Here is a 13647-nt window from a genome sequence, read left to right on the forward strand (position 1 = left end):
TAATGGGGAACAAAGGATTATACAAATCCATAACAATTATATTAAGAAGCCAAATATGCGCATTTGCTCATGTGATTTGACCTCTTCCAGAATGTCCGACTCTCTACGATACATTTGCGCGCGACACTGTCAGCAGGGGGGCAGTTGGGGTGCGGTCAGGCAGGCAGGGGCGCAGTTGGGGGGTGGCCATGCCAGTAGGGTCAAGTTGGGGTGTGACCAGGATAGCAGGGGGGTAGTTGGGGGGCACCAGGCCAGCCATCAGGGGCAGTTGGGGGACAGCCAGGTAGGCCGGCAGGAGGCAGTTGGGGGGCGACCAGGTTGGCAGGGGGGCAGTTGGGGGGTGACAAGGCCAACAGGGAGGCAGTTAGGAGGGCGCCCAGGCCTTCAGGGGACAGTTGGGAGGCAATCAGGCCGGCAGGGGGGCAGTTGGGGGGCAATCAAGCAGTCAGGCAGGCGTGCAGTTAGGAGCCAGTGGTCCCAGATTGCGAGAGGGATGTCCGACTGCTGCTGGATTGGGCCTAAACCAGCAGTTGGACATTCCCCAAGGGGTCCCTGATTGGAGAGGGTGCAGGCAGGGCTGAGGGACCCCCTCCCCCACTGTGCACGAATTTTGTGCACCCAGCCTCTAGTAAATAATAATAATAAAAAAAGACTGCCAAATTCCTAGGACCTATAGCTACTTGCCAAGATATCTGCCTCAGGTTAACTGTTTTGTTAACTAATAATCTTCAGATCGGGAGGTTCAACCAGCTGTAAATCTACCTAATAACTTTTAGTTCATATTTCTCCATTTTCTCTATAATGATTCTTAAAGTCACATTTCAGGAATTGTATTGAAATTGAGAAATATTTCCAATAGCATTCACTTTGAATATCAATAACATTCTAATGCTTTCTAAGAAGGACATAAAATTGTTTTAGTCTTACTTATTTTCAGTGAACTCACAATGTCTCCTTGGGGTCACTACACTCATTTCATAGAAAATTTGACCAATTTAAAAATTGTATTTTAATTTTTTCCATGGCTTTTCCCATTTTAGAAAAATTATGATAATGGATTTTTAAAAGTAAAATTCTAGAGATTATCATTGTTATTATGAGTATATTTGAAGCTTCTTTTGAATTTTTTTCTGTAATATTAAGTAGGGCAGGAAATATATAAAGAATTACCATAATAAATAGATTAAACCATTTCTTATCTTTTCTAGTCTCATATAGTAAAATTAAAATATTATATTATTAAATTTAGGCTTGGAATATAAAAGTATTTTGCTGCCACTAGAGATTGTGAATGAATATAGCATTGTGAAACTTCATAATGAGCTTTGTAAATGATTGTTAGTATTGTACATCATGTAGACTCAGCTACAAGTTCCTTTGAATATGTAATAATAGGTAGGTACTCTGGGACTGTAATAGTAGGTCAAGGTGATTGTCCAGGAAATGTGGTGAATTTATTGAAAATAATGCCCAAAGGACCATAGCATGCCACAGTAGCATTTAGCCTGGTACAGTTCATGGATGTAACAAGAATCTATGGAAAGAGGACAAATCTGTGGTCAGATAGGTGCATGTGGTCCAAGGAAGCCTTTTTGTTAGAACTAGGAGTAGCAGCTGAGAACACAAAGATGAAGGTCCACATTCTGGGGGATGGAAGATGGCAGGAGTTGGGAGTTTCACAAGAGTCAAGGCTCAAATAAGGTTTTCTTATACTGCAAAAATGGGAATGTTCTCTGTCTACTAAGACAGAAGATCTTTTAGAAGAATGGGCATCCCTATATAATAAAGAGGTAATATGCAAATTGACCACCACGCCCTTGCACAAGATGGCCACCCCATGTGGTCAAAGATGGCCACCCCCATGTGGTCACAAGATGGCCACCACAAGATGGCTGGCAGGGGAGGGCAGTTGGGGGAGACCGGGCCTGCAGGGGAGGGCAATTGGGGGTTGATCAGTCTGGCAGGCAGAAGCAGTTAGGGGCAATCAGGCAGGCAGGCAGGTGGGCGGTTGGGAGCCAGCAGTCCCGGATTGTGAGAGGGATCGGGCCTAAACCAGCAGTCAGACATCCCCTGAGGGGTCCCAGATTGGAGAGGGTGCAAGCTGGGCTGAGGGACACACCTCCCAGTGCATGAATTTCATGCACCATGCCTCTAGTAAACATAAGAAATTAGATAGTAGGTCACAGTGTGATGGACATAAAGGTGTCAAAGCACACTAATAATCAGTGTTTACACTATCAAGTGACTCCTTTTCTCCTTCTATATCCCCATCTTCAGAAGCTTCCATACCAGATCCATGAACTCCTTAGACACAGTAGCTTACTGATGCATATTGACCTATGCCTGGCATACACACATGTGTTGATGAGCCTAGCCCCACACAAATCTGCAAGAACACACAGCTCTCTCCAGATGCCTACCAATAAAACCAGCTGACCATATATCAGTATAGGCCATCACACAAACTGTATATACGTAAATATGTACCTATAGTCATGTTACACGGGCATGTTCATGCAAACACATGCATATTTATAGTCTCCATACCCATATGTAACATACGTTGATAATTTTGGCTTTGGTAGAAAAGCTATTGGTGCTGGTGTGTGGGAGTTCCTATATTCCGGCAGGCATGCTTAGCTTTGGCTCAGCCATGAGCAATGTCTCCCAAAGAAAAACAATTGACTTTACCTATAGTTGGGTGAGCCCTTCTGAAACATGATGGTTTGAGGTAAATGTTGCCATTCCCTATATGTGAATAGTCCCTATACTCTTGAAAAAGCTTTGATTTTATTATTTTATTATTCATTCTGCTTTCTAGAAATACCCTAAATTATTACATAATAAATTCAAGCAACATGGAAAACACATTTTCAGCCTAGAAAGAGATTTATTTTATGATATTTTTAGGAAAAGACCTTGTTCCATTGGAAATAATAATAACATCAGTGAAAATATGGTGTTTGAGGAGTTAGATTTTTAGTTTTGGCAGAGTAACTTACATCAGAGCAAACTTCTTACTAAGAGCAGCTATGAAAGCTGAATAAAATACAAAGAAAAGTTGTTTAAAGGCATCAGAATGCAATAAAAGAAGTTAGGATGTGCGAGGCAAAAGTTCTGATATAATAAAATACACTGAGATGTACCTGACCTTTTCTGCTTCTCCCACTTAGATCATATTTTTATCAATACATAAAAAACATTGGTGGAATTCTGATTGGGATTGAATGACACCATTAATAAACTTGACCTAATTGAAACTGGAACCCCCAAACCACAAGATATACTATTCTCAAATGTACTTGGATAGTTTCTAGTATTAACCATATAAGGGACCATGAAAGAAGTTTCAATAAATTTCAAAGGAGATTGTATTTTCTGTGGAAAATGGAATTAAATTGAAAATCAGTAACAAAAATATAAACAGAAAAATAATTCCCTTAATATTTGTTATTAATCTATCGGTATATATAAAAGCCTAAGTGACCATCTGGCCATTTGACCATCTGACTGGTAGCTATGACGTGCACTGACCACCAGGGGGCAGATGCTCAACGCAGAACCTGCTGAGCTGCAGTGACTTGGCAAATGCGGTTCTCAGAACCAGTGAGGAGGGAGCCCAAACCTGGGGTGCATCACCCGAGAACCACCCTCTTGCAACCCAGGACCCCTTGGGGGATGTCAAAGAACCGGTTTCAGCCCGATCCCCGCAGGCAACACAATGAAAATTAGAAAATTCTTGGAAATGAATGATATTTGGCATATCACAACGTGCAGGATGAAACTAAAGCTATGCATAGATAAAAACTTACAGACTCACATACATATATTTTAAGTTTGAAAATCAGCACTCTATATCCAGCAGTTATAAGAAGAAAAAATTAAATCCAAAGAAATTATAGGAAAAAATGACACATGCAGAAGTCCAATAAATAGAAAACAAACATACAACAAATGAACAAAACCATAACTTGATTCTTCAAAATATATAAAATTGATAAATCCCTGGATCAAGAAAAAAAAAAGATAGTAGGCAAAAATATCAGAAATTTAAAAAGGGATTTCTGGCTTATTTCTCTTAGCATAATACTCTCCAGGTCCATCCATGCTATTACAAAAGGTAAAAGATCCTTTTTATGGCTTAACAAGAGGCCCAGTGTGCGAAATTGTGTGAGACCCAGGCCCATCGCCCTAGCGGGACCCAAGACCCACCCTGCACAAGCTGCGGGCCCCACCCTTGCTGCACAAGCCATGGGCCCCGACTCCACTGTGCGAGCAGTGAGCCCTGTGCAAGCCCCGCTAGTCCCGTGTGAGCCCAGCCTCTCCATAAGAGCTGCAAGTCCGGCCCACAAGAGGTGCTCCATGCACCTCCTGGTGACCTGTTGTTTGGTCATTCCATCATACGGCGTGATGAGCGCAGGCCTTTTATGACATAGATAGTATTCCATTCTGTAAATGTATCACAACTTTTTTATCCACTCATCTATTGATAGGCACTTGGACTGCTTCCAAATCTTGGCTATTATAAATATTGCTACAATGAACATAGGGGTGTATATATTACTTTGAATTAGTGTTTTAGGTTTTGTTGGATATATTCCCAGAAGTGGAATTGCTAGGTCATAAAGCACTTCTAGTTTTAATTTTTTGAGGTAACTCCATATTGCTTTTCACAAGTGAAAAAAGTCAGTCAGAGAAAGACAATTACCATATGATTTCACTTATATGTGGAAACAAATGAACATGGTAAACTCTCCCTAACCAGTTTGGCTCAGTGAATAGAGCATCGGCCTGTGGACTGAAGGGTCCCAGGTTCAATTCCTGTCAAGGACATGTACCTTGGTTGTGGGCACATCCCCAGTAGGAAGTGTGCAGGAGGCAGCTGATCGATGTTTCTTTCCCATCGATGTTTCTAACTCTCTATCCCTCTCCCTTCCTCTCTGTAAAAAATCAATAAAATATATTTTTAAAAATGAACATGATAAACTAACAAACAAAATCAAAATAGACTCATAGATACAGAGAACAGACTGACAGCTGTCAGAGGGGAGAGGGGTTGGGGGACTGGGTGAAAAAGTTGAAGGGTTTAAGCAAAGAAAAAAGTCTCATAGACACAGACAAGAGTATGGTGATTACCAGAGGGGTAGTGAGGTGGGAGAAGGTAAAGGGACAATAAATGGTGATGAAAGGAGATTAGATTTGGGGTGGTGGACACACCATACAATATAAAGATGATGCATTATAGAATTGTACATCTGTCATCCCAATAAATTCAATAAAAAAAGAATCTTTAGGGGAAATAAAGGATTTCTGCAAATTCCAAAAAATGTTACTATAGATTCTATATACACTGAAGTCATAAGAAGGTATTATAAACAATGTTATGTTAGTAATTTTAAATTTTAAATGAAATAAACACCTTGAAAACATCCTATATAATAAAGAGGTAGTAAGCAAATTGACTCTCACACCCCCACATCACAAGATGGCCACCCCATGTCATTACAAGATGTCTGGCAGAGGAGGGCAGTTGAGGGGGACCAGGCCTGCAGAGGAGGGTAGTTGGGGGCAATTGGGCTGGCAGGGGAGGGCAGTTGGGGGTGATTGGGCTGTCAGGGGATAGGTTATGTGTCAATCAGGCCAACAGGGGAGCAGTTAGGGGGGTGATCAGGCTGGCAGGCAGAAGCAGTTAGGGGCAATCAGGCAGGCAGGCAGGCAGGCAAGTGGTTAGGAGCCAGAAGTCCCAGATTGTGAGAGGGATGTCTGACTGCCGGTTTAGGCCCGATCCTGGTGATCAGGCCTAAACCAGCAGTCGGACATCCCCCAAAGGGTCCCAGATTGGAGAGAGTACAGGCTGGGCTGAGGGACACCCTCCTGCAGTGCACAAATTTTGTGCACTGGGGCCTCTAGTCATTTAATAAAACTGTGTAAGATGCCCAGCTGGTGTGGCTGAGTGGTTGAGTATCCACCTATGAACCAGGATGTCATGGTTGGATTCCCAGTCAGAGAATATGCCTAGGTTGCGGGCTATATATCCCGTGGGGGATATGCGTGCCAGAAGCAGTGGATCAATGATACTCTCTCATCATTTATGTTTCTATCCCTCTCTTTCTCTCCCTTTCCCTTCCTCTCTGAAATCAATGAAATTGTATTTTTTTTAAAGAGGGAAAAAAGGAAAGTTATATCTAATAAAAAATTTGAGCCTGTTATTCAAAACCTACTCTTAAAGCAAACTCTTCCAAATACTTACAGAACAATTTAAATGACACTAATATTATATAAACTCTTCCATAAGATAAGGAAGATTTTCAAAGTTCCTCTACAAAACTAACATATCCTAATGTCAAAATCAGACAAGGGCAATAAAATTATAATTAACTCCCAAGCTCATTCATGAGTAAGATGCATAAAAAACCAATATATTAGCAAAACAATTTCAAATATATGTTAAAGGTCAGAATCAATTATACCAGGAATACAAGCATGGATTAATATTTAAAATTAAATCAATATAATTCACCAAGTTTGTGGATTAAAGAAGAAGCATATGATCAAACCAAGAGATGAAAAAGTATCATTTGTAATATTTAAATGCCAGTTAAATATGGTTAAAAAATAAAAGAAAAGAAAAAATATTAGAAAACAAAGCATAGGAGATAGATAGGAATGTCATTAATCTAATCAAGAACACCTATAAACACAAAATAAAATATGGAAATATTATATTTAGTCATGATATCTTTAAAGCTTTTCTTCTTTTATCAAAAAATGTTGTTTGTAATTACCACTTTCATTTAACATTATACTGGAGGTCACAAATGATGCAATAAGGTGAGAAAATACTTTAAAATATCATGGATTGGGAAGAAACAAATGGAATTATAATCACAGATAGAGCAATATTGCATATATAGAAAATTCAAGCAATCTATTAATAAACTTCTGCTGACTTTGGGTTGCTTTTGTTCTTCCTTTTCTAGTTCTTTAAGATGTGCTGTTAGGTTGTTTGCTTGGGATTTCTCTTGATTCTTGAGCTAGGCCTGTAATTATATAAACTTCTCCCTTATAACTGCTTTTGCTGCATCCCAGAAGTTTTGATATGTTGTATTGTCATTCTCATTTGTCTCTATATATCTTTTGATCTCATATTTTATTTCTTCTTTGACTCAGTCATTTTTTAGTAGTACATTGTTTAATCTCCAAATATTTGTGGGTTTCTTTATTTCCTTTTTGCAGTTGATTTCTAATTTCAAGTCATCATGGTTAGAGAATATCTATACTTTTAGAATATCTTATATCTAAAAGGGTAATATGCCAATTAGACTGGACATCTTCCAGACATCCTTCAGGATATCCTTCTGGACAAAACCATGATGGCAGGGGCTGAGGCAGAGGCGGTTAGAGGCTACCAGGCCAGCAGAGGAGGGCAGTTAGGGATGACCAGGCAGGCAGGCAGAGTGCTTAGGGGTGATCAGGAAGGCAGTAAGGTGAACTGTTAGGAGCCAGTGGTCCTGGATTGTGAGAGGGATGTCCAACTGCTGGTTTAGGCCTGATTCCGCAGTCAGACATCCTCCAAGGGGTCCCGGAATGGAGAGGGTGCACATCACCGGGCCTCTAGTGGGTGTTATAATTTCAACCTTCTTGAATTTTTGATGCTAGTTTTGTGAGCCAACATATGGTCTATCCTTGAGAATGTTCGATGTGCTCTGCAAAAGAATGTATAATCGGATGTTCTGGGCTGAAAGGTTCTGTAAATGTCTATTATGTCCATTTGATCTAGTGAGTCATTTAAGGCCAATATTTCTTTATTGATTTTCTGTTTTGTTGAACTGTCTAGAGCTGTCAATGGAGTATTAAGGTTCCCAACTATGACTGTGTTTCTTCCTTTTGTTCTGTGAGTAGTTTAATATATTTCAGTGCTCCCTTGTTGGGTGCATAAATATTAAGTATTGTTATATTTTCTTTATGTCTTGTCCCCTTTATCATTATAAAGTGTCCATCTTTGTCTCATGTTATCTTTGTTATCCTGAAGTCTATATTTTTCAGACATAAGTATGGCTACACCTGCTTTTCTGTGATGTTATTTGCTTGGAGAATCATTTTTCACCCATTTACTCTTTATCTACTTTTGTCTTTGCACCTTAGATATGCCTCTTGTGATTGGGGGGCTAGCAATCTGAATTTGTGCCAGTAATTTAATGTACATTCTTGATAGCCTATAATTAAGTCACTGCCCCTTTCTCCACAATCTGGTCTAGCAAGACCTATTTACCTAAATACTCACATTTTACAGAGGCCATAAACCATGAACAATATGCAACCCCCAGAGAGGGTTGTCAGTGCTGGCACCAGGCCAGGCCTTTAGGTGTGATCTCACAGGCCTATCCCAATATAGAGGGCTTTTTGCAAAGCCCACGAAAGGTCCAGAAGTCTCATCCATATATGGGGGACAAAGAAACCAAAGGGTATAAAAAGAAAGTTTCCTCTATATTGGTTTGCTCAGGATTTGGAAACAGGCTCCCCTGAGTCACAGTACTAATACATCTGGAAATAAATGGGTTTTTCCTGTATCTCCGAGTACTCCTGTGTGTGTATTTTCTAGTCGCCTGGTAAATTCTGTAACACTTGTAGGAAGCACATGATTGGGTTTTGTTTTTTTGAACCACTCTGCTACTCTGTGCCTCTTTATTGCTGAATTTAAGCCATTTACATTTAGGTTAATTATTAACGTATGAGGATTTCCTATAGCCATTTATCTTTTGTTTTCTGGTAGCTCTGTGTCTCCGTTGGTTCTTTTCCTTTATGTTGCTGTCTGTTTGTTTGTTTGTTTGTTTGGTGACATTCCATGCTTCTTTCATCTGTTTCCTCTCTTATCAAACTATATGTCCTGGTGTGAAGATTTTTGTGTGTGATTATCATTAGGTTTATGAAAATTAAGTTGCATATATACTGAAGTTTTGTTTTTCTTTTGAGTACATCTGATCTACATCCTCCTTTGCCAATTTAGATTTTTACCTCCTCCCCTTTGACATTTTTGTTGTCACAAATTATCCCTATTTATGCTGTAAGTTTTTTGGTTCCCTTACTCATTGTTTTGTTACCTTATGTTCTTTGTTATGGATGGAATAGCTCCCTTGAGTATTTCCTGCATTGGAGGTTTCCTGGTGATAAAATCCCTTAGCTTCTGTATGTCTTGGAATATTTTCATTTCTCCTTCATATTTAAAGGATAATTTTGCTGGATATGTTATTCATGGCTGGAAATTTCTCTCTTGCATATGTTTGAATATTTGGTTTCACACTCTTCTGGCTTGTAGAGTTTCTGATGAGATATCAGATAAAATTTGATGGGTTTTCCTTTGTAGGTCACTTCCTTCTTTCCCCTGGCTGCTTTGAGAATTTTTTATTTGTCATTAATTTTGACAGCTTCAATACCAAGTGACTTGGAGAGGGCCTCTTTGGATTGAGGAAACTACATTACCTGTTTGCTTTTTGGATTTTAAGATCTAGTTCTTTCCAAAGATTTGGGAAGTTCTCATCCACTACTTATTTCAACAGATACTCCATACCATGCTCCCTCTATTCCTCCTCCACAATGCCCATAATTCTAATATTTTTTTCTGATGGAGTCAGATAAGTCTCATAGATCTTTCAATTTTCTTTGTGCTCAAGTGTCTCTATTCTTCCCCTGCATCATTTCTTGATTTCTTTCTTTGACAGCACTAATTATTTCCTGCATCTGGTTGGTTCTGTTTCAGTAGTTCACTTTTCTTTCTTTATTTAACAAATATATTTTTATTGATATCAGATAAGAAGTGAGAGGGAGAGAGAGACAGAAGCATCAATAATGAGTGAGAATCATTGATTGGCTTTTTCCTGCACACCCCACACTGTGGATCAAGCCCCTAATCCAGGCATGTGCCCTAACTGGGAATTGAATCCTGACCTCCTGGTTCCTAGGTTGATAACCACTTAGCCATTCCAGTGTGTCATTAGTTTACTTTTTTGTTGTTTTTATTCCTCACCTGAGGATATTTTTTCCATTGATTTTTAGAGAGTGGAATGGAGGGAGGGAGACACAGAGAGAGAAACATCGATGTGAGAGAGTCACATTAATTGTTCGCATCCTGCACACACCCTGACCCAGGCCAGGGTTTGTGCCTGCAACTTAGATATGTGCTTTTGAGTGTAATCAAACTTGGGCCAACCCTCTATCCACTGAGCCAAAGCAGCTAGGGCAGTAGTTCACTATTAGTCTTAATTGCATGCTTCATTTCCAGGATTTCTGATTGGTTCTTTTAAAAAATTTCAATCACTTTGGTAAAATACTCATTTTGTTCATTGATTTGTTTTTTTGAGCACACAGATTTTCCTGTCAGTATTTTCTCTTGAAATCTCTATCACTTATATCACATATCTCCATGTATTCCAGATTGCTTTCTGAGGATTTTTCATTTTCTTTTTGGTTATCCTTGTTACTGTGGTTGTTCATGGAGTTTGCTGTCGTCCTTCTTTGCTTATGCATTTGTCTGTGAAGAGGTCTTTTTACTATTTTCCAGTAGATGGCACTGAATTGCAAGGTTTATTACCGCTGTGATCTCTCACTCTTGAACCTCCTTGGCTTCCATAATACAATACAGACACCTGCTTGTGGATGATGTTTGTTTTGCCCTCACCATAATGGTGACTCCGGAACTCAGTGGGGTCCCACCCCAAGCACCCCTCTTTGGGATCAGTCACAGAGGGAAACAGAGATTCTACTGCAACAGCTCTTGGCTTACAGTTAATATGCTCCTGGACTTGACTCCAAAGGCAATGGGAGGTGAGTTTTGGGAGTTCGGGCAGTGGCAGGGGTCTGTGGTTCTCTTTCTTTGTCTGGAGCACAACTGCTTGGCCAGACAGTAGAGAGCCACATGGCAGAACCTCGTGCTCTGTCAGGCATCTGCTGACTCAGACACTGTTCGGCCCTTTGCCCCGCATCCTGCTGGACTGCCCCCCTTCAGCTCCCTGTTCTGCCTGGCCAAAGAGAGCACCTGTTACTGCCACTTCCTCCCCTTTCCAGGCCCACCCATGAGCTCTTAGCTACAGGGCTGTGTCTGTTGACAGTCTTTGCTGTCCTCCTTCTTGTCTCCCTGTTTATTCCTGGTTACCTACCTTTAGGTGTTTCAAAGTACACATCTCTCATGTGTGCATCTGTGTTAAGCATGGGTTTCTTTGTTGAATTATAGTTGGTTAACTTGTTGAAATTCCAGGGGGAGAGGACAAGGTGTGCTCTCATGCCACCATTCCTCCTTGATTAATCCTTTAAAAATTATTTTTTTTCAAATCTGTTCTGTAGGTTTTATGACTTCTACCTCTGATCTTTAACATTCTTTCTGACTGTGCCTTTGTCAAACTCTACAAGACATTTTTAACATCTTGGTAATACTTCCCAATTATAACTTTAATTATAACTTTCACATAAGTTAAGTTCATAGACTTGCCAGATATCAAGCTGTGTTTTCACAGAGTTGCTGATGAAAATACTTTAAACATCAGTCACATAATTATTTTCAAAGTCAGGAAAACTCCTCCCTCCCCCCAACCTAGTGCTTATACTATGTGCTATATGCTGAATATGGGCATTCATTTTGCTGGACCTGGACTAAAATATGAATCTTTCTATTTAAAATTATTGGCTAAGACATTGAATATTATATCACTAACCTCTAATTCATGTTTAAAATAATTTTCTTAGCACACTATTTTTTGCATAAAAACAGTAATTCTAGTAGCTGCATTCTTTATCCCCATCTTTACCTATAGAAAAAGACTTTTATTTCATATACAATGCCAACTTTTCCCAAATCCTATCTAATAAAGAGGGAATATGCTGATTGACCCTCACACCATAACAAAGATGATGGCGCCCACAGCCAATAAAGAGGGAATATGCTAATTGACTTCCCCACCCTCAAAGATGGCGGTGCCCACAGCCACAAGATGGCCGGCAGGGCAGGACAGTTGTGGGCAATCAGGCTAGGAGGGGAGGGCAGTTAGGGGTGACCGGGCCAGTAGGGGAGGGAAGTTGGGGGCAACCAGGTCACCAAGGGAGTGCAGTTGGGGGCAATCAGGCCGGCAGGGGAGCAGTTAGGCTTTGATCAGGCTGACAGGGGAGTGGTTAGGGGGTGATCAGGCTGGCAGGCAGAAGTGGTTAGGGGCAATCAGGCAGGCAGGCAGGCAGGCGAGTGGTTGGGAGCCAGCAGTCTCTGATTGTGAGAGGGATGTCTGACTGCTGGTTTAAGACATCCCCCGAGGGGTCCCAGATTGGAGAGGGTGCAGGCTGGGCTTAGGGACACCCCCCCCCCAGTGCAAAAATTTCATGCACTGGACCTCTATTAGGAAATAAAAATATTTAAACCTATAGTTTCTACACAAAATCTTCTAGCACTATTACATATAAAACATAATGGAGCTTCTGGTCTTTGAAAATGTGATGAACTTTATAGCTATTCTTTGTTGCCTTCCTTTCTCCTCTTCCCACCCTCCAACACTTAATCACATTCATCTGTGTGGTGGACTCTAAGATACCTCAGCAGAATTGTAGAAAGCCTTGATCTGGCTATAGAATAAAGGAAGTATTTTGGAGTAACAAATTTTGGTGGATAGCTTCCTCCTACCTTTTCCTTCTTCTTTTAAAAGTAAAGTAACCATAGCCTATAAGTAATAAGGAAATATAAATCTAGACTCACCACCTGGATAAGACTCCCTTTCATGGTTTATTAAATGAATTGAGCTTAATTTCTAAAAAGCCATATTTCTGGTCTGTTGCCAATTTTAGTGTGTTGATAAAAAAGAGAAAAATCTACAAAATGATCCTTTAGACATTAAAGTAATTTTACTTAGTTTATAAGATTTCACTTAGGAAATGAATTTTTCAACAGAGTGATGCCATCATAGAGAATATTTTCTCTTTTGGGCTGATTATTTCAATGTAACTCACTGTGTTTGTTGATTGAACACTGTTATGACTAGAATGTTGCTTAAGAATCCATGTGAAATTAATTGACAGTGCTGATGTAGCTCTTAACATAGAAAGTCAATGTTATCAAAGCTATAGCATTATTAAAACAAGTCTCATATCTTTTTATACAGAGTACAGAGATTAATTTAACTGACTTGATGACAAATGGTCCTTTGCCTGATAATGGCAGGGGGGTTATTTCACTAGATTAGAGTTGACCCTTACCAGGAAAACTGAATGGAGGGGGAAAATAATAAAAGAATTTGTGAATCTTTGTACTAGTTTGAAATTAGATTATATTATGCAGTTTTAATTGACATATTTCCTAAAGTCAAATGACATTAAGTCCCTCAGTATTGTGATCTTCAATTTATGGACAAAGGTGAAAGCCCCCAAAATGGTATTAACCTTTTTTCTAGTTAATTGGGTCATATGAATTTATTTTTTTCAACAAAACTTAATATAAGCACATATGGGTAATTTCTTAAACATTGTAAATAATGTTTAAGAAATGCACAATGACAATACTAACAGCAACATTAATAATATATCTTTACTAGTATTTATTTAATAGAGATAAAATAAAATTAATGTAGCCCTCACTGGTGTTCTCAGTGAGTTGGGTGTATCCAGTGCTCCAAAAGG

Source organism: Myotis lucifugus, unplaced genomic scaffold (assembly GCF_000147115.1).
Source record: "Myotis lucifugus unplaced genomic scaffold, Myoluc2.0 scaffold_192, whole genome shotgun sequence".
Lineage (NCBI taxonomy): Eukaryota > Metazoa > Chordata > Mammalia > Chiroptera > Vespertilionidae > Myotis > Myotis lucifugus.